This window comes from Triturus cristatus, chromosome 3_2 (assembly GCF_964204655.1).
Source record: "Triturus cristatus chromosome 3_2, aTriCri1.1, whole genome shotgun sequence".
Lineage (NCBI taxonomy): Eukaryota > Metazoa > Chordata > Amphibia > Caudata > Salamandridae > Triturus > Triturus cristatus.
Window position 1 is genome coordinate 31,806,337 of NC_140584.1, and position 21,489 is coordinate 31,827,825.

The 21,489-nt window shown below is 47.4% G+C and overlaps 1 protein-coding gene across 10 annotated transcripts in view; it reads left to right on the forward strand.

Annotated features, from left to right (window-relative positions):
• Positions 1-21,489, forward strand: part of APLP2 (amyloid beta precursor like protein 2) — a 697,478-nt gene that overhangs the window by 159,807 nt on the left and 516,182 nt on the right. The gene's annotated exons all lie outside the window — the stretch shown is intronic.

The following is a 21,489-nucleotide window of genomic DNA, read 5'->3' on the forward strand; positions in this document are numbered from 1 at the left end:
TGCCCTATTATTAGAGGCCCCTAAATTCCAGATTGAGCGCCTCCAAAGAGTCCAAACTGTGGCAGCCAAGATGGCACTGATGAAACCACGACGCTCGTCCGGTTCACTAGCGCTTGCAGAGCTTCATTGGCTACCTATAATGCAGAGGGTTCAGTTTAAGTCTCTGTGTTTGGTCTTTAAGGCTCTCCATGGCCTGGGTCCTAGACCTCTTCAAGGGAGCTTCACATGGTATACTACATCAAGGTGCCTCCGGTCTGCCACCGCCTGTCCCGAAAATTCAAAGAGCTAGATCAGGAGGAAGAGCGTTCAGCTCGGCTGCTGCCAAGCTTTGGAATAGCATCCCTCTGGGATTTAGACAGGTGCATGATCTACTACAGTTTAGGAAAGAAAAAAAAACATGGCTGTTTCCCAGAGTTTGATAAATTCTGGAGCTGTCCTATCAGTTTATGCCTGTTTCTTCCCTTCACTGCTTGATGAGGATTCACATACTAGCGCCAAGATACCCGTTGGGTGATAGCTGCGCTCTATAACTACCGTATACAATACAATACAGGACTTAGAATGCGGAGTTACCGACAGGACCAGAGGAGCAGCTGGAGCACTGTCTAAAGGACTTCCAATGAGGAATTACCCACGGGACCAGAGAAGCAGATGCAGCACAGCCTAGAGGACTGAGAATGAGGAGTTACCCAAGGGACCAGCGAAGCAGCTGCAACACTGTCTAGAGGACTGACTTCGAATGAGAAATTACCACGGGGACCAGAGAAGCAGCTAGCAGCAGTGTTGAAAGGACTATGAATGAGGAATTACAACTGGGACCAGAGACACAGATGCAGCACATCAGAAAGGGACGTTCTAGAACGCTATTGCCAGTGGATGTGGGGTGGGGGGAAGGCGGGGGGGGAATGTGGTATTAGTGAACGGGAGCTTGGCGCATTTTACGCTGGACGGTCCCTGAAGAGAATGCCAAAAAATAAAAACCACCACAAATGTAATTATCTTCGTCTACGAGAGCACACATTATGCCCGTGCACGCAGGTGCAGTCCTCGCTAATGTTGATACCTTAAGGCACTTCACCACCATCTCTCCTCCCTCCCCTCTCAAAGGACAGCCAGGCTGCCCCCTTCCAAAAGCACCATCTACTGCCGCCTGCCCCCTTTCCCCCTCCAAGGTACTATCGGCTCGGCTTGCGTCCCTTTACCCCTGCAAAAGCACAGTGTAAGACTGCTTTAAACGTGAGGGAACCGAAGCTAAAACAAAAAAACACGTACACGCAGCCCCCCCCCCCACCCCCTCACCACGGTACTGTCGGCTCACCTCCCTTTACCCCTGCAAAAGCACCGTGTAGGACAGCTTCAAACAAGAGTGAACCGGAGCTAAAACGACGACAAAAAAAAACACGTACACGCAGCTGAAACAGTCAGCAGTAAGTTTCCTATAACCAAGACGTTAAACGGGGAGGGGCGTTCAGCAGAGAAATGGGGATAAAAAGTGTTGTAAACAGTACAAGTGGCGGGACAGAGCGCGGGGCAAAGTAAAAGTTACGGTAAGGCAATAAGATGAAAATAGGTGGCAGGAGAGCGTGTGGGCGAGTTTTGAACATTAGGATAAGTGTTAGTACAGTGTGCGGGGCAGAGGGATAAGCACGGTGAGTTTTGAACATAATAAGTGTTAGGACAGAGTGCGGGGCAAAGGGACAGGCACGAGTAGTCAAAAATATGACAATAACTGTTAGCACAGAGTGCGGAGCAGATGAAAGGCACGGCGAGGCAAAAACATAAAATTAGGTGGCAGAACTCCGTGTGAGGCAGAGAAACAGTAACTAAAAGCTAAATCAAGCACGCGATGGGAGCTGCTGAGCGCGCGGAGGAAGCATGAGAGCCAGAAAGGAGCTGCAATGCGGGCGCGCACATGTACTGAAAGCTAAATCAAGCGCGCGGTGGGAGCGTGTGAAACAGAGGAGACGCCATGCGCGTGCACATCGCCTTGTCCAGGCGCGCACATGTTTTTTTCTCCCTTCGCGCACCAAACCGACAATAAGTCTTGCTAAGGCGAAGCAGCGCATGCGCTGCGTTCGCTAGGCGTGACCTAAAAAAGAAGCCGCCTTGTCCCTCCCAGCCACATGGCTTAGCAGTGCACACACGCAACCTAACACGTGCTGGAAGCTCTTTCTGTCCTTAAAAGAGAGCAAAATGTCAGATATGTAGTCAAGCTTTGGGTTCGTGAATATTTTCAAACACTTCACCTCTTTAGCTATTATCCTTCCATATTTAAGTAAGTCTTGTGCACAACACGGGCTGTGGTTTTGCGAACTGCAGACTATAAATATGCATTAACTGGAGTTACAGAAGTTCCAAACGCATTGCAAACCCCCCCATGCAAACCCTTCCTTCACAGTGAATGCAGGAGCAATCCAGCAGGAGCAATCCAGCAGCCCTGAGTCAGCAGACAAGAATTTGCTAATTTTCCTCTCTCGCTTTTGCACAGTAAATACAGACAAAAGGAACAAAACATGCATTTGTAATGCAATAGGTCTCACATTTGCAAGAGTTTGAGCTATTGGCATTGTAAATGAAAATGACTTTTATTTGTGTTTTGAAAACATGCATTCAGTGCGTCAAACACACGCTTTGTACTCCTAGTAGTTGCTTACGAGAAACCAGGCTGGCAGTAACGGCCCCTCTTTTACTGCCAGTCTTGCTTTTAATCGGCAAGGACTAGAAGTACAAAATGCATGTTTACGCACTGCTTGCAGGTTTTCAAAACACATTAATAAAAGGCATTGTCAGTTACAATGCCAATAGTTTAACTCTTGCAAATGTGAGACCTATTGCATTGCAAATTACGGTTTAGTTTTGCACTCAATTTTGTGTGTTTAATTTATGCTTTATGCGCTTTGCTGCTTCTTTTCTTTCCCACCATGCTACACTATGACCCTCGCATCTTCCCATTATCGGTAAATGTTGTCTCTGCCTACTAGCTTTAGACCTTGTAATAGGTTTTTATAGTGCTTAATCTCAAAGATGTTCAGGGGCTCTAATGTAGGTGATGTATGTGCTACATTTGTGAGATCCAGATGTCAGAACATCGAAGTTCTTATTTGTATAAATAATATTGCTTGTAATAAACTATTTAGATTTGTTTTTATAGATGTCTTTATTGAACTTGTAAAACAGTTGAAAGATAATGAATTGCAAGTTTGGATCTAAAAATATTAACTTATTTTTTGTTCTACTCTCCTAGCCCACAAAGACAAACTCATTCTTTCCAATCATTCCCACAAATGCACAAGAGTTTTTTCTAATTCCGAGTTCAGGGTGAAGCGGGCGGAGGGTTGATCTAGCGAGAAACCCAGGCCTGTAGACTGATTTTGTACTAAAGGTTGCCAGCATTATCCTGAGTCAGTTGGTATTCAGACTTTGTCCACTACACATGCCGAGCTGGAAAAAAGGTTACCCATATTTTTGAAGATTTTCTGTTTCAGGATCGAGGCTGTCAGCATGCTGAGAAAATAGTAATTACAGCAAGTTAAGGCAGAGTGGAGTATTATTCCTCCCACAGAGAAGGAACTTTACCTGCATGTGTGGCTGCTCGCACTGTTGCTGTATTGTGCACAATGGAAGCATGCTGTAGTGTGTATATATAGTCTTAGTTCCCGACATGGCGGGCTCTACTGGCCATTAAAGACCCGCGCCTGCGTGAAAGGCCTGAGCCAAAGGCTAGGACCTTTAACACGGGAGTGGGTCTTTAAAGGCTGGTAGAGCCCCATACAGAGGGCTCTAAGGCTATTTGAACATTCCGCCGCAGAGGGCAGAATGATATAAGGCCTTGCGGAGCCTGAGGAGGTTGAAATCCTCTCGGGCTCCGTGAGGCATTTGTTGAACATTGGAATGTTGATGCTCCGGGCTTCTACCAGCCATGAGAAGCCCGGAGCACTCTATTGTTTTCTGCAAAAGCCCAGATTATGTGTGCTCTGTGGTCAGAGAAAAGACTAGGCCGAAATTCTGGTTGGTGAGCGCAGCATGAGTGACTAATGCTAAACAAAATATTGTTGCATGCAAGTCGAGAATATGTGGAATATCTGTTTTTCAAGAATCTCAGAACATAATTTTAATCCTTAGCTGCTGGGCCTTGGATTCTCCCCACCCACCCCAGTACCGTACTCAGCCCCTTATACGGTCGCGCCTACGTAGTGCGCATGCGCTGCATAGGAGACCTTTAGCCGTCGTTCAGCTCTTTTTCCAAGCACATACTCGTGCTTGTGGCGGCATACACCTTGCGGGAGTGCGCAGCAGCGCGCCACAAGCACGAGTATGTGCTTTGAAAAAGAGCCGACTGCGTGTGCATGCATACATGCACGCACCACTCGCGGAAACATTTTCAATCATTCGAGTACACTTCTGTTTATATCATTCTTTTTCTTACTTTTAGCTTGCGTTCACTTACAGAAGTCACAGGTGAACACGCAAAATGCAAAAGAAGCAAGTTCAATTTGCAGTGTTTCAAATGTATGCTTTGTAAATTGAGTTCTGCGATTTTCAGTTGCTGCATAATTTTCAGAGCTATTCCACCAGGGCTGGACCGTGTGACAAATGCATGAAATCCGCAAGCTCAGCTATTTTATACAGACCACAAACTGTGAAGACATGGCACTGCTCTGCAGCAGGTGCGTTTATTCTGTAAGCTACTTTACGATGATTCAAAACTGTGTGGAGTTCACTAGAGTGCATTAATCGCCTGATTTTTTTTATTTTTCTCACGGATTCAACTTGTATTCTAGTCGAGGAACTTTTAAGACGCAGAGGGTAAAATACTGTAATTTTTTACGTTTTGGAGTCTTTCGCAAAAATTAAGATTGCTGAACTGTGTAGTCTTAACTGACTTCTGGGTGCGCCATGTGATAGTCAGGCGGAACGTCACTTCTTTTAATTCAAATCCGCTGGATTTCTAAGGCTTCCGCTTGATTCTAACATGGCCGCCATACTCCGAAGTGTAAGTCCACAGCACTGCTGTGTTTGACATGGAGAGAGGCACCAAGTAAGGGAAAAGGGTGAGTCGCTTAAGTTCGATTCTCCGTTACAGCGAGGAGCAAGAGGCGACATTTGTCGGTTTCTAGGAAAGCTGTGCAACATGAAAGGCAGCAGTATATCCTCTTCCTGGTGACTGTAAGTGGTTGGTGCAGGGGCTCCAACGGCGGGCCAAAGGTCATCGTCCAGAAAGCCTAATAGGTACACGTTCTAAACAGGTCTTTGTGCATGTACTAATACTTAAGGGTCTCCGAAGTTAGTGGGAAAATCTAGGCGCTTTATTGTTCATTGCCATCCTAAAATGGGTTATCTTCATTGCCTGTAAAGGGGTCACAGTACAGTACTACTCCTCCCTTGTTGGGGGTTAATGGGTCGACAGGTTTTAGTATGACTGCGTGCGAATTATCAATTTCTTTGCTATTTGTTTTTAAGGAGTGGTAGTGCACACTTGCTATGAAATAATGTTTGGTATGGATGTGCTGTTTAATCTGAGGAAATGCAATGCAGCGGTTGGAAGTACTGGATAAAACATACATTTGTTTTCTGAAGTTGTGTATGGAACTGGCTAAGAGCGGTATTTCTTATTAGGGAGTTCACTCTTTGCTATGATGATTCTTGTACGCCTATCTATATGGTATTAATAACCCCCGTAGCTCGTCCTCCCCAATCCCGGAGAGCTCATATTTCAGTATGACCTCTTCACTTTGAGTCAAGAAGGTGAAAGCTCACTTGGTTAATGTACCTAAAGTTAGAATTTCGTTAAGTTATCACTAGGAATGTTTATAACACTTTGGTGACATAAAAAACAAGCATTGGGCCCTTATGAGTGTTTAGTTATCCAGCACAATGTCCTTGGTGCAACAATATCAAGTGTTGCATGGCTAAACACTTATAAGGTTCCAAAGGCGAGACCTATTGGCTATGCCAATGCTTATTTGGTATTTGAGGTAGTTCGCACGTAGGGCTCCATAGCTTTTTTCCCCCCACATCAAGTGTCCACCACAAGCTTGTGTTTTTATTATTCCCAGCATTCTGGGGCTTCTAAAAATTCTCAGGTTATGTGGATTTCCCTGGAGGCTACGGTGAAAATAGGCAAAATATAGCTACATTTTGAGGTGTTTTTTTTTGGGGGGGGGGGGGGAGGAGAAAGTGTTCTAGATAAGTATCTGGCTTTTCTCTCCTAAAAAAATTTGCTGTTCGAAACTTATCTTCCCAGCTCTCAGGAACATGTAGTGCTGAATAAAAAGAAAACAGTTTTTTCCCCCTCAGTTTTGGCATTTTTCAAAGAGGTACTACATTTTTCCTGTTTTTTTATGCTCTCAACGTACTTCAGATTTGTGGTGTAAACCAGTGTGAAACCCATGGGTGAGCATGAAAAGCTGTAGATTTCTGGAATGTAGACACAATTCCAAAATCAGTAAGCGGTCGTATGTGAAGATCCCTTAAGGTTTCACCCCAAAATCAATCTGTCGGTATTAACAAATACTGAAAAATGGCCATTTGTGACCATGTTTTCATCTGTAACTTTTTGTCATCCTGACCGGTTTACAAAAGCAATATACCATTACATCTGCGAGGCCTGTCTAGTTGGGAGGATATTTATGGGTTGTAGTTTTTCCAAGAAACCAAGGTACTCAGAGCCAACAACTGAGCTGCATCGTACAATGGTGTTAAATTGTGTACTGAGTATAGACTAATATGTAGAAATATGTATTGAAAAATGGGTATCGAGGTGTTAGAATGGAATTCCTGGTTGGCTGAGGTATGCAAACATGCCAGACATGAACCACCGCTCTAGTCATGGTAAGCTAAGTACACACTAAAAGATAGCATGTGCTCACCCTCTGGCAGCTTGACACAGAGCAGTCCGACTTATTTAAAGAGGCAATTTTTAAAGTATTTGTGCAACATGCGCATGCACACAGAAAACACACCACCACCACCGCCGTTTAAAAAATGGTTGTCTGTATTCTAAGCGAAACAATATAAATATCACATATATTTCCCAAGATAGACACAATGAAAGAATACCAAGAATCAGTGTCCAGTAATTCTTGAGTGTCGAAGAGACACTCTCGTTCAAAGTGTTTTGATTGAAGCAGACAAAAATACAAGATTAGCAAACTCTTGTTTGCCAAAAGAACACTCAATTTGAAGTAAAGCAGTTAGCGAAGGGTCAGTCCCTCCTGGCTGCACATCAGTCTTTCTGGCACTGTGCAAATGTACAGCCAGCAGTGTCTGTTTATAAGTCCCATGCAGTGTCTGGTTTTAGAGGGCCAGAGCCCCAGTACTTCGACCCAAAAGTGCTTTTGATGTAGGGGGTGACTTAAAAAAATTACTCTGAACTGCACAAGGATCCCTTTCAACCCAGTCCTATCTGCCAGGCTATTGGTGGGGGGTTATCAGTACGTTGTGTGTGGGCAGGCAACTACCTATTCACATGAAGTGAGTGGGATCCCCTCCCACCCTTACCAGCCCAGGAAGACACCGCTGAATGCAGATGCTGTTGAGGGTCCTGTAATGAGGAAATGCACAAAAATGTAGCTGTCAATCAGCCCAACCCAGACGTGTGTCGGAGACAGGCTGTCAAGCACATGAGCAGTAAGTGCAGAAAAATGTCCACTTTCTAAAAGTGGTATTTTTAAAATGGTAAAATTAAATCCACCCTCACCAGTAAGTAGGATTTATCAATACCACTTCAAACATATAAAACATAAAAAAGCTGCTCCCTTTGGATCAGGAATTACCACTTTAAAGTGTATAAGCGAATTCCCATTGTTAACCTATGAGAGGGGTAAGCCTCACGGTAGTGAAAAATGAAAAAGGGTGTTTGTCACTACCAGGACATGCAAACCACCACGGTACATGTCCTACCGTTTACATACATAGCACCCTAAGGGCTACCTAGGGTTTACCTTAGGGGTGACTTCTATGCAATATAAAAAGGGGAGTTCAAGGCATGACAAGTCATTTTAAATATCAAGTCAAAGTGGCAACAAACTGCACACACAGATACTGCAGTGGCAGGCCTGAGACAGGTTTGAAAGGCTACTTCCGTTGTTGGCATAATAAGTGCTTCAGCCCACTAGAAGCATTAAAATTACAGGCCCCCGGTTTATGGTATACCACCATACAAGGGACTTGCAAGTAAACTAAATGTCAGTTAGGTATACGCCAATTACACACGTTTAGGGAAGAAGCACATGCACTTTAGCACTATTTAGTAGTGGTAAAGAGCTCAGAGTCCTAAGGCCAAAAAACACATATAGCAAAACGTGGAGGTAAAAAGCAAAAACATTGGGGGAAGACCACCCTGAGGATGCCTGGTCTAGCACAGGGAAACCTATGCATTTATTTCGGAAATGGGCACGAGATGTGGAATTTAAGAACTGTGGCTAATTTCACATCCCTACATTTGTGGGCACCCATACTAACACATGATTTAGAGAAAAGTTTTCAAAAAATCTTTTATACACACTAGCTTACCTTTTGGAAGGCACAAGTGCAGCGAAATCAAATTGTTAACAACAAATTTCTTACTATTCTATGCTCCCACATGTCATCTGAAAAAATGGTAACTCACTTATGCAGATAGGCCTAGTGCCTGCGATAGGAAACGGCCCAAAATTCAACATGGATATATCACGTTTTTCCACTCAACTTTTTTTGTGTTGCAAAGTGGGTAGCTATGGAGTATGGACCATTGCTTAGCAGGCACCTAGGGAAACCTAGCAAACCTGTACATTTTTGAAAACTAGACACCTAGGGGAATCCAGGGTGAGGTGGCTAGCGTGGCTCTCCTCGGATTTTTTTTTTACCCAGAATCCCTTGCAAACCTCAAAATTTGACTTTAAAAAAATCTTTCTCATATTTCTGTGTTGAAAAGTCTGGAATCTGTGATGAGCCACAAACTTCCTTGCGATCAGCATCCCCCTAAGTCTTCTGATTAAAAATAGTAACTCACTTGTGTGGGTAGGTCTAGTGCCCGCCACTGGAAACGCCCCTAAAAGCAACATGGATATGTTACATCTTTCCACTCAAAACTGACCCGCTTTCTGCAAAATGGGTAGTTGTGGATTTCGGACACTAGGTCAGCCGGCACCTAAGGAAACCTAACAAACATTTTCGAAAACTAGATAGCTGGGGCATTCCAGGGTAGGGTGACATGCGTGGCTCCCACCAGGTTGTTTTACCCAGAAACCCTTGCAAACCTCACACTCTGCCTGAAATCACATGTTTTCCTTACATTTCTGTGATGTAAACTTCTGGAATCAGCAGGAATCCAGAAAGATTCCTACCACCCGGAATTGCCCCACTTGTGCAAGGATCGCTCTTGTGTGGTGATCCCAAGCAGGGATCCACTGGGCAAAGATACCTTTGGAAAGGGGAGATTCTCCCCTTTCCAACAGTACGTCTCACATTACAATCAGTGCTCATGGGGCTGAGATAGCGCCCAAGCACTTATTCAGTTTAAGTAAAACAAGCCCATCTGCTCATTTTACCTTCATGTTTACTGCAATGACGTCCGTACGCCCTACGCACTGATCATCATTGTGGTAAAAAAAAAAAAGGCTGCTGGGGAAACTCTTCCCGGGCAGCCTGATCAAACAGTAAAAAATAAAGGACTCCTTCTGTTGCTAAGTTCCAGATGGGCCTTCAGGTGCCTCCCCAGTGTCGGTCAGTGGCGGACACACGCAATGGGGAGGTAGTGCCGGTGTCGGCCGCACTTAACAGGTTGAGAGCACTTTCTAAGTTCAGCACCCTGTTGAGATCTGTGTTCCCTCTGGGGCACAATATTTAATAACTGGCAGGCTGCCCCAGCCTTTCTTGATTCCAGTGTCAATAGAAGTACTGGTGATTTGTGTAATTGCGTTGCGGTTCACAGTATATAAATGAACAATGCTCATATTCTGGAAACTACTTTTTAGGTCTCGCCTGGCGTTGGAGCGCGTATGCGCTCCTCGTGAAAACTAGACTGGCAGTGTTTATCACCCAGTCTCGAGTATTTTCTTTTTCTCTTTGTAGCCTTGATTGTCTTTACTAATGTAGCGCTACATGTACCAGGATATATAAGAACAACTGTACTGGAACTGTACTGGATGGGTTACTGGCTTCTGCACTGAGGCATGCTAGCGGAGAGACTGGTTTACAACTTCCAAATCTCACCTGCCATTGCATAGTGAGATTTTGGGAAACGGCAGAATTAAAGTTCCTATCGCTAGCTTGTGTAGCCTGGTATACTGGGAATGAACACATTACTAATGTAGCGCTACACGTACCAGGATGCATCAGAACTGGAAATGTTACTTGCATCTGTACTGAGTCATAGAGAAATCCCAGACATATTGGGGTAAAAGTATTTTTCGAAAAGGACTTCTAATCCCCCCCCCCCCCCCCCCCCCATGGTTTCTATTGTGCAAGGTCGATATTTATTTAACATATACATCTAAAAGTTACGGGTTCACATCGCCTCAAAATCGGTTCAGCCTTCTATGCTTACGGGGGTCAGTACGTTCAGCAACCATTACAGCTACTAAGCTTAACTAACACCAGATATTTAATATGCAGAAAAGTGCTCCAAAGTGTTGTATCAAAATAAGACACTAGAGTTCTGTTTTTATTCCTCTCAGATCCCACAATTTGTAAATAAAAAAGAGCCAGCGCTCAAGGCATTGCTTACCAGGCCACTGCAGGGGACGCCTTTCCTTTCCGTTGTGCCGTTGTGCCATATAAGTGTGTTTGTGTGCCTGAATCTTGTCCGCGTTTAGGCTAAGTCTCCAGAAACAGAGCTGTAGGAACCTTTGAAGCCTTCTGGGCAGGTTGGGATATCAAAGGGCCATTGCAATGTGGCTGTAATTGTTTTATAACTCACCAGAAATCAGACACCCTTGTGTTGGTAGCTCCCAAAATGGCTGGGATTCGACAGTTTGTTGCTGTTTATGCTCTGCTGTAACAAGCATTTGCAACGCAACAGGTCTCACATTTACACGAGTTTGAGCTATTGGCAATGTAAATGCCAATGCCTTTTATTTATGTTTTGGTTTTTGAAACATAAATTAAAAACATTAGTATTTGCAAAGTCAATAGCTCAAACTCGCGTAAATACGAGACCTATTGCATTGCAAATGCAATAGGTCTTGCATTTACGAGAGATTAAGCTATTGGCATTGTAAATGTCAATGCCATTATTTATATGTTTTCAAAACCAACACATAAAAGGTTTGTCATTTACAATGCACTAGCTCTAACTTTTGCAAATGCGCAACCTATTGCATTGTAAATGCTTGTTCTGTTTATTTCAGAACTCCGTAGGAGTGCATGCATTTCCTTGCTTTAATCCTTGTGTGCTGCTTCCCCTACAAATATCTACCCTCCCGCATGTTCAGTGTTTCTCTCCCTCCACTCATGCTTCACCATTCTATTGGTATACAGACCTCTCCCTGATGGACTTCTTTTTGTTTTTTATGGAATTACTCTTTTTATTTGTGTTAACATAAGCATAACAGGAGAGCTTTCAGAAGTTCATTAGACAGTTGCCGACATTAGAGGTAATGGCCCCAGAAGACCGACACAGCTGAACGCCAACAACCTAGGGCAGGCAGCGAAAACAGTCTGCTACATTAGGCTACTTGGCTAGATATTTACTATGTTATCTCGGTTCTCAGGAGCCCCGCCTCATGCAATGCGAGGGCCACTATACAACATTTAACTGTACTTGTAAGATGGCAGAAAGCCATAAGAAAATGTAGAAGAGGAAGAGAAAAAGGAGAAGGGCGAAAAGAATACAGAGAGTTCAGAAGAGAGTAGTCCACTGCTCCCCCCCACCCATCTCCTCCGCATTCCGCGTTATTCCTGTGCTGAGGTTCTCGTGAGGGCTTCTATTCAGTCCCCATCCAGTCTAGTGTGATTTGGAATGGTGGTCCGCATCAGTGAGTTGTAGGATTTCTAAGAGCTTGGGGCAAGTCACTTCTCTGAACTCTTTGCTGAGGATAGTTATAAAAGGGGCCCATAGCTCTAGGTAGACATCTGCTTTGCCGTCTGCTTCAAGGGATAGTCTCTCCATTCCCAGCACTGCCCACAACCGCCTAAGCCAAGCAAAGTGATCTGGGACTTTCACGGACGCCCAGTGAGCCAGCAGCTCACTGGGGTGCGTTCAGAGCTAAAGTGATCTGACTCCCTCTCATGGAGCCCCCCATGTATGGGTTAATGCGTGCTGCCAGTACACCAGTGAATATTTTTGTGTCCACATTGAGCAGCGAGATCGGGTGGTATGATGTGCATTCCAGGGGGTCTTTCGTGGGTTTTAAGATAACCGAGATGGATGCTTCTGTGAAGGAGTTGGGTAGCGCCCCAGTATCAGGAAAAGAGTTAAAAAGGCGAGTTAGTAAGGGAGCGAGAATCTGGCAATATTTCATATAAAATAATGGTGTGAAGCCGTCTGGGCCAGGTGACTTGGCTGTTTTGAGATGGGCGATTGCAGCGATAGGGCGATCTATATGGGAAGCAATGTCCGCCGGTAGCGTTGTCAGCTACACTCTGTGGAAGTAGGTGGCCGGGTCTCTGCTTGGAGGGTCTCGGGACTAATACAATTTGGAGTAAAAGGCACTGAAGGCCTCTGCAATCTCAGCATCCGAATGACCTGTCTTCCCGGATGGGCTTTTAACTGCTGGGATCCTGCGTTTGTGTATGGATTCTAATCCCCCTACAGTTGCCTCTATTTCCTTTCTCTGTTCCTTTCTTAGCTTATTATCCCCTGCAGAGATGGCTATTAGTTCTCGCCCCCCCCCCCCTACCCCCATTAGCTATCTTTAATGCTTCCCAGAGAGGCTGGTCGTATCCCCTCAGTGTAATTATTAATAAGATAGTCTTGAAGTGTCTTGAGGATTGCCCCCGCCGGCTGGTTTGAGTGCAGTAGGGTGTCAAGGAAGCCCACAAAGACTGGCAGGGGCTTGGCGGCTCCCCAAGTTCAGCGAGAGCGTGATCAGGGCACGATCGGAAAGAGAGCGCGGCTCTATTGTTGCTTCAGCTATGCATCCACACAGGGCGTCTGTGATTAGGAAGTGGTGAATTCCGGCATAAGACTTGTGGGCTGCCGACTAGTACGTATAGTCTTTTAGACTGATGTGCCTGCCTCCATATGTCATTGAGCGTGCTGTTCGTGAGCCAGTTATGTCCAGTCTGAGAGTGTGTCCCGGTTTGTGTCGTGCGTTGTCCGGAGCAGTATAAGTCTGAGTCCATTACTAGACTCAGGTCTCCCCCAATGACCACCACCCGGTCCGGAGTGACCAGCACCTGAGCGAAGTAGAAAACGTTCCTGGTGCTCGTTCGGAGCGTATACTGTTGCTACTGTAAGCTGTGTGCTACCCTACTGTATGCTAAGCCCTAGTACTCTACCCTCATGTTCGGGGATGGTCTCAATTGCTTTTCCGTGGAAACGCTGAGCAATTAGTATGGCTACCCCGCACTTCTTAGATGAATCTGAGGACCAGTACTGCCTGGGGAACTTTGGGAAACGCATGCGGTGGGTGTCTTTAGCAAGCAAGTGGGTTTCTTGTAGTGAGCAGATATACCGCCCTGAGTGCTCTAGGTAGAAAAGGATTGCTTTGCCTTTGATTGGGCTATGGAGGTCCCGGGCATTGAGGCTCACCAGACGAATATCATGCATCCTAGTAGTTTACTCTGAGCGCTTGCCCTGGGAACGCAAACCTCTTGTCGCAATTTCTGGACCCACCTAGTGTGTAAATGGTGGGAGGATTTCAGTTAACTTGCCACCCCGTAAGAACCTGGATTGATGTGGAGGAAAAGACGGGAAAAAAAAGATAGAAAGTCCCCAATAATAAACACTAAGAATACTTTAAACATAAGGAGAGAGAGAAACTGGATGTCATAGTCCATCATGGAATCAGGATGAGGCATATTTGGCCAAGATGGAACTGTTCTGGCGTAGTACTTCGGAATAGACCCCACAAGGGTCCGCCAGCCGTGTGGAAGGTGGCTCGTCGAGTTGATCAGAAGTTTCTTCCCTTGGAAGAAGGTCGGGAAGTGACCCTTGAATTGAACTGGGTGGGAATCCCTGGCTGCTTTGAGAATGTTTTCTTTAACCTGGAAATCGTGAACACACACCAGGATGTTGGCTGTGGGACCCCTTCCTGGCCTCTCAGGACCCACCCTATGTACTCGATCCAATTGTAGGGGAGAGGTCTCTGGAGGCCCGAAACATGTCGAAGGAAGTCCGTAACGTACTCGCGTAGAGTGGAGCCTTCTGCTTTGGATTGTACTCCGCTTATTCTGATATTGTTCCTCCTAGACCTGTTCTTGAGATCTTCATCATGCATTAGAAGGTCTAGTTGTTGATCTTTCAGTCTTAGCACTTCTTGCTGAAGCCACGTTACTTCCTCTACATGGCGTATCTCCCTGTCTTCGAGTTCAGCCACTCGGCCTCCCACTTCACCCACATTACGACCGATTTTTCGAATGTCAGAGGCAACTTCTGTTTTCATCATCTGTAAATCCGTACGAAGAGAGGAAAACAGTGATTACAGGTATGCTTTGGTGATCGGGCCCTCTCCCTCTCCCTCTCCCTCATCCATCTTCAGTCTGGATTCCACTCTTTGGGACGTAGACGTATCCTCGAATCCTAGGGTGCTAGTTTTCCCAAACATTTCTCTGAGGGATCGATCCTTCTTTGACCTTGCCCCAGCCATCACGTCCTGTTTGTAGTCCTGTAGTTTGTGGGCTTGTGGATCGGGGTGCTTCTTTGCCCCGGTGTCTGGTGGCTGCTCGTGGCCCGGGTGGGAGTGCTGATCCACCGGTGTGCGGTTTGGGACCTTTAACAATAGGATGTAGTTGAAGGGGGTACCGTTGACTCCACTGGCGACCTCTATTCAGGCCAACCGAGCGGGGTTCTTCCTTTTGCTCCCAGCTCCTCAGGTTCCCCTCCCCTGCAGGTTAGCGCCCCGGGAGGATGTTTACCTGCTCGTGCTCCCCTTGCGGCGTCTCAGTTGAGGTGGTCACAGGCCTTCCTCCATGTACAAGCTTTCTCCCTTTCTGGGGCCACCCAGGCCTTTTATCTTGCTTGGCCTCCTCCTCCGACCTACCGCACCGGTAGCAAGCCCGTGTGCGCCGAACCCTTTTGCCAGGAGGAGGCAGGGAAATGGGGTTATGCTGTCCCGGTTGATCGTTACCACCGAGCTGGTCACGAGTTCCTCCCAGCTTAGGGAGCTCCTTGCCCAAGTAAGTTGAGGTGGGCCTGGCCGCAGTGATCCGTACCGTCTGTATCCCCGCTCGGTGAGGGGGAGGAGGCCGCTCTCGGCACCCCGGAATGTTCTTTCTGTACCTTCCAGTGCCCGTGTAGTGAGTGGGTAAGCCACACGTGTCATAGGCCCACTCCCTGAGCTGAAGCACACTTGAGGCCCGCTGTGGATCCAGGGATTTAGCTCCCAGGGGTGAGTCACTCGATGGGATGGGAGAGGCCACCTCACCATCTTGGGTCGCCTGCCCCAGCTGCACCGCAGGTCGACCCAGCAACCGCTTCAGGAGACTGTGAGGCAGCGCTGGTTGCTCATCGCAGTTCCGGGCAAGCCACTCGCTCAGAACCCGGCTAGGTCAAGGCGCAGCCTCCTGTCTCGATTTCGCCCAGACCCCGGCCGGGCCTCGTTCCAGGTGTGTTACGTGGGTCTGCGCTAGGGCTCCGGGTCGTCTCCCTTCAGCCTACCAGTATGTCTTTTTGTAGTTGGGGTTCGTCAGCCCCAGTCGACGCCGGCATCTCTGTACGCACTCGCCGTCCCCTGTTCGCAACGGGCCTGGCCGCACCCCACCACTCTGCCATGTGCTGCAATCCAGGAATCTGTGCCTGGGTCTCGGCTTACTCGCTCAGGGCCTTCCTGCACCCACTTGTGCCGCCACGGTGCACATGGAGGGCCACCGGAGCCACGCTCCTTCCTCTCTGCTCAGCTGGTCCGTCGCAGGCCAGGTCGCGCTCCATGGCCACGCCCCACAGCCTCATCAGGCACCGCCTCCAGAGGCTCGTGCTGTACCGGCTACAGATTGGCCCCACCCGGTACAGGCAGTAGTATCGGTGATCGGTGTGGGTAAATGAACTACGGGGGTCACTGGGAGAGAGCCGATGGGCGCTGATAACTAGCTTTTGCAGGCGGCGGGACGGAGCAGTTGAGAGACCTGTCCTAGCCTACCAGCATCTTGGCCACGCTCCCCCGTTTGCTTTTTAATGTCGTACCCCTCCCCCCCCCCCCCCCCCACATTCCCCCCCTAACTCCTCCGTTGTTCCTGACCATGCTTTGGTGCTTTCTCTCCACTCCAACTCATTGAATTTTCAGCTCTCCTTCTCTCCAACCCGCCTTTCCCAGGGTTTAAAGAAAATAAATTGTTTTTTTTAAAGCGGACCCGGCAGCTGTCATGTGCAGCCAGTCTACTCCTGTTTTAAAGTGCACTTTTGAGAAGGGATTGCATAATTTTATTAATATTATCGTTATTATCCACTCCAACATTGGCATCTGCAAACTTGGAATGCTATTTAAAAAAGATAAAATGGCAGCTACATCATGCTGTATACAAGCACATGTGGTGTCAAATACCTATGTTTAATTCATCGGGATGGGTCACAGTAGCCTAATGATGCATACATGAGTTTGAGCGTTTACGTAAATGTGCACATGTACAAGGCAAAACAGGTTGGTCAAAAAGGCAGGGCTTGTTAGCTAGTCACTTGCTAATAGGTTGCAGCTACTCTTAAGTGCATGACAAAAACAAAGAACAGCAATCTGTAAATGGGCAAAAACTTTCATTCTACTACCTTTTCGTAACTAAATGTTTCATTTTGAAATCTTCATAGCGTAGATTAAAGAAAAAGAAAGATTCCATGCAGGATTGGTTCCTAGACAATCATTAAAAAACACTACTGATTATATATTCTATATTCATGGCATGAAGACCAATGGTTCTTGCCCAAATTAGAATCCATTATTCAGTTTTTTTTTTATTAAAAGAATTTTATTGAGTTTTCAAATCAGTGCACTAAAAAACCAATACTACATGCAATAGCATCTTATATAAGACCCAACCTTCGACGTACATGTCAGGAGAAACCGGTTCTTCCATGTTGTCTCCCTAGTTCCTCCACCCACCACCCTCTCTACCCCCCAATCAAAAGAACATTTTCATTGTTCTCCAGACACAGGAGGACACGCATTGACACCCAACTGCGCCCCACGCTCCTGAATCCATTATTCAGTTAAAGGCAAAACGTTAAGTGAGGAGACTTAAATGTATTTAAAAAATACCAATTAACATTTTCTCAACTCTATTAGTAAACAATTTCCCAAAAAACATTGCAGTGCTCTATGACAAGTGAAACAAATGAAAAGGGGGCGTCAAGATAGCAGTCGGACTGTGAGAGTGACCCAGACCCTTCCGTCCTCCGCTGCCATCCACTTGAGGTGTGTGGCGCTCTAGGAGCTATCGGAAGACTGGAGGGTTTCCCGGTATTGTCTGCCTCTGTGGTGAAGCCTGGGATTCGCTGGTGGCCGATGGTAGTGACGACTGGGCTCAGCAAGTTAACCCTTCAAAATGGCAGTCCTGGGCCAGCAGCCCTACTGGGTATTGCTCTAGTGCTGCAGCCATCTGTAGGAGAGTGGCAGGGGCCCTGGGGCAGGCTTCAAACAGGTGAAAAGAGTCCGGGCTGGGGGCATGCGGGGGCCAGGCCAATGCCATTGATCCAGCGATGGGGAGGAGCAGTGCAGCTTGGAGGTCTCATGCGGGGTTGCCTGCTGCGTGCGTGCTCAGGCTTTCGCCTAGTGGCCAGCCCTGATAATGCAGAGTGGGACCCCAGTTGGCCATTTACATCTTCCTCGCCCTGGATCTCGGGTGGAGTGGAGACTTGCTTTTGGCACAACTCCCACAAGGGGGGCAGGAGGGAGAATCCTGAACCTGGACAGAAACTCCGTCCTCTGTGAGCTGCTAATGATCGCACAGTGCTGAAAGCACAGGATCCTCCACCCTGATGGCCACGGGGAGCGGCTCTGGGAGACCAGGTGAACAGAGCGCTCTGGGCCCCTGCTATAACCCGAGAGGCCTATGAGTGATTAGAAGAGTGCTGCCCCACTGGATTGTGTGGTTGGGGGAAGTGTGAGAGTCTGAAGGGGAGAGAGGCCCGTGGATGGCAACTGAAGAGGGGGGAGAGGTGAAAGTGGTAGGGAAGAATTGATTATATGACCTCCCCCCTCCCTTGATCATCGGCTCCCCCTCTACAGGAACTTTGATCACCTCTAGGTATACTGTATCCCCATCGGTGGCACCCGGCTGCTTGTGCTGCTGCCTGCGTGTAGAAGCGGTCCGAGGCCCCGAATGTATATTACAGGCAGTTTCTGGCGCCGAGCATGGTTAAAGACCAGGTTTAAAAGCAGCCCCCCCCCCCTCCGAGACCCTTATTGATCAGTTTACTACTGGCACAAGTGGAACTGGAGGGACAGATAAGTAGACACCACCTTAAAGTAACCTAGCCCCGATTTTCCAACCAATACACTCATCCCAGGCTGCGGTTGAGTCAAAAATAGGGGAGGTAGGGGAGGTATGGGTGGTTTTGGCACTCCACGAAGATCTGCGAAATGCAACACCAAGGATCACGGAGCTGGAAATAAGAATCTCTACTGCTGAGGATGATGCCTTGGATCGTAAGACAAAGTCATGCGCCTAATCACCCAAAGAATGGAACTAGACGGACATGCTAAGATTGCGGAAAACTGCTTGCGGCGCATTAACCTCCAATTCGTAGGCTTTCCTGAGGGGATTGAGGCCAGGCAACCAGCTGAATTCCTAGAGCAATGGATTAAATATTGGATGCTAGCAGGGAAACTCTTTATGTGGTTAGCTGCGGAACTTACACCCATGGCGGCGCTTGCAACAAGGCCTTCTCCTGGGGATTCACCCCGTCCGGCGATTGCCCGATGTCACAATTTCAAAGACAGAGATGGTATTCTGAGAGAGGCGAGGAGACATGCGTAGCTTCACTGTCAAAATGGCAAAATGCTTCTTTTCCCGGATTATACTAGGGAAGTGCAGACGAAACTGCGCTCCTATGAAACTGTCAAATAGAAGCTTCGAGCACTAAATCCGTTGTAAATGCTCATGTTCCTGTCTCGGCTCGAAGTAATTTATGAAAATAAGTCACACTTTTTTGAGATGCCAGAATCCGCCTGGGAATGGCTCACTGAAGAGGAGCAACTGGGTAACCAGTATCGGTTGGTGCTTCCCCAGTGGGAAGGGAAATCTGCAAAGGTTGCTCCCGAGGTGGAAGGAGGACCCCCAACCATTCTTGACAGAGAGGAAGACCACATCGAGCCACTTTGGCCTCCCCTGGATCTGGCTCCTCGCTGGACTCGCCTGGGTGAATGCAACAACTGGCCCAAGAGGGCACTCCGCTTGACGAACTCCCGGGCAGCAAGGTGTGGCTGAGCGAGGCTCACCGTCCCCCACCTATGCTCTCCCCTTGCCTCCACTTGGAGTACCTGAGGTTGGGGGTAAGAGTGTACTGAATCACTAATGTAGGGAGATACGCCACCAGCGGCTAAAAGAGTTGCATTAAGGAGGGGGTCACCACTGCATGTCGAAGAACGTTATGCTTTTATGTTCTAATATTCAGTTTTGGCGACAGATGCTTCTTGGGGGGTGTAATAGTATGGGGTGGGAGCTGGTGGGGGAGGGGTTTCTGTTATGGTATTATGGGGGTTACTGTTTATTATGGTGCACATCTGACCCATCCCATTGTACTGACGTCAAGGCTCTGGTTGGCATGCAACCGCAGTGGCCAAAAGAGGGGTCACACCCCCATGCATTCCTTATGTCTGGGGGAACCCTGGTGCACCATCTTCCTGCACCAATGTATCTTCCAAGGCTATGGCATCTATTCAGATTATAATATGGAATGTTAAGTCTCTTGGACCGTATAAAACGATCTACAGTACTGAGGTACGCCTGCCGTTTCAACCCCTCAGGTCTTATATCACAAGAAATCCACTTGCTGGGGAACCACTGCTTTTTTCTGGCTTGTCGGGGTTTGAAGGAGTTTACCACGTGGGCTACGTGGGGGGTGGTGTTGCTTTACTCCTGCTCTGTGGGTTCCCCATGGTGTTGCGCAGACCTGGCAGGAACCCCAGGGGAGATATATTGCACTCACTGGGACTCTGGAGGGGAAACAACTAAGTGTTCTCTGTCTCTATGCACCACCAATAGCGCTGGATACTTTCTTGAATGGCCTCACAGAGATACTGGCTAAACTGCCAAGCGGGCCTAGGTATATAAGGGGGAGGACTTCAATGCTGTTGTGGACCTGGCTGCTGACTCCACGGATGCATTTTTGGAGTATCTATCCGGTTGTCTCAATGCCTGGGCGATGCATGGAGGCTGCTGAACCCACAGGGAACAACAATACACACATACCTGGGCTGCCCATCACTCTCAAATCCGAATTGACATGATCCTTCTGCCAGATGCTGATTGTCGATGCATCTCACAGGTGCATATCTTAGCACGTGGGATTCAGATCTCGCTTCAGTAAATCTTGTAATGAAGGCCAAGGCTACTAGCCCTTGTCCTGTGTGGCGCCTCAATGCATGATACCTGCAGGACAACTAGTACACCCAAGCAGTAGGAGATGAGATTAAAACATATTTTCATATCAATGAAGTGTCAGTAAGGTCTGTGGGCACCCTTTGTGCGGCCTGTAAAGCCACTGTCAAGGGTCATACCAAAGCCCTGGTGAGACGGCAGGAGCACGCTGCACACCGTGTCGAAGCAGAGACCCTCTGTCTGGAGACTATGCAACCCTTTACACCCTGTAGAGAAGATAGCTGTCGTCTAGAACTGATACGAGATGCGTATGGTGTCCCTCGAGGCAGCAAAACCAATTTGGTGTATAGTGGCCCAAGTAAATGGCTGGGGCGACAGAAACATCAAACTCCTGTACTGGCTTGTGCATCGACCACTGACTGGTAGGGTTAGCCCCAAAATCAAAGATAACCAAGGTTGAGTTGTAAATGCTTATATTTTCCCTGTAGGACGGTGGAGTATTATGTAGTGATTCTGGGTAGGTCCTTGAATTCACTTTAATAAATCCTTAGCTCTGTCCTGGTCGAGTGGCAAAAAGCAGTCGGGCTTTGCTGGCCACCAACCAGCCTTGACAGCTGTAAGCTCAGCAGAAAATTAATTTGACGTCCGGAGGTCCAGGGAAAACACTAGCCACCTGATACTTGCTGGAGGTCAGGACTAAATTTCCTACAATGCACTAGACCATCTACTTTTGGGTGATCCCTTAGAGGGCTCGATGGCCGGTGATTCATTTGTTCAAGGACGTTGTGGTTACCTGCGATGTGCAGGGAGACTAGTGCCACTAGTCCAAGCAGTCTGGAGTTGCTTTTGGCTCTCAAATGGGTTCTCTCTGTCCGGAGG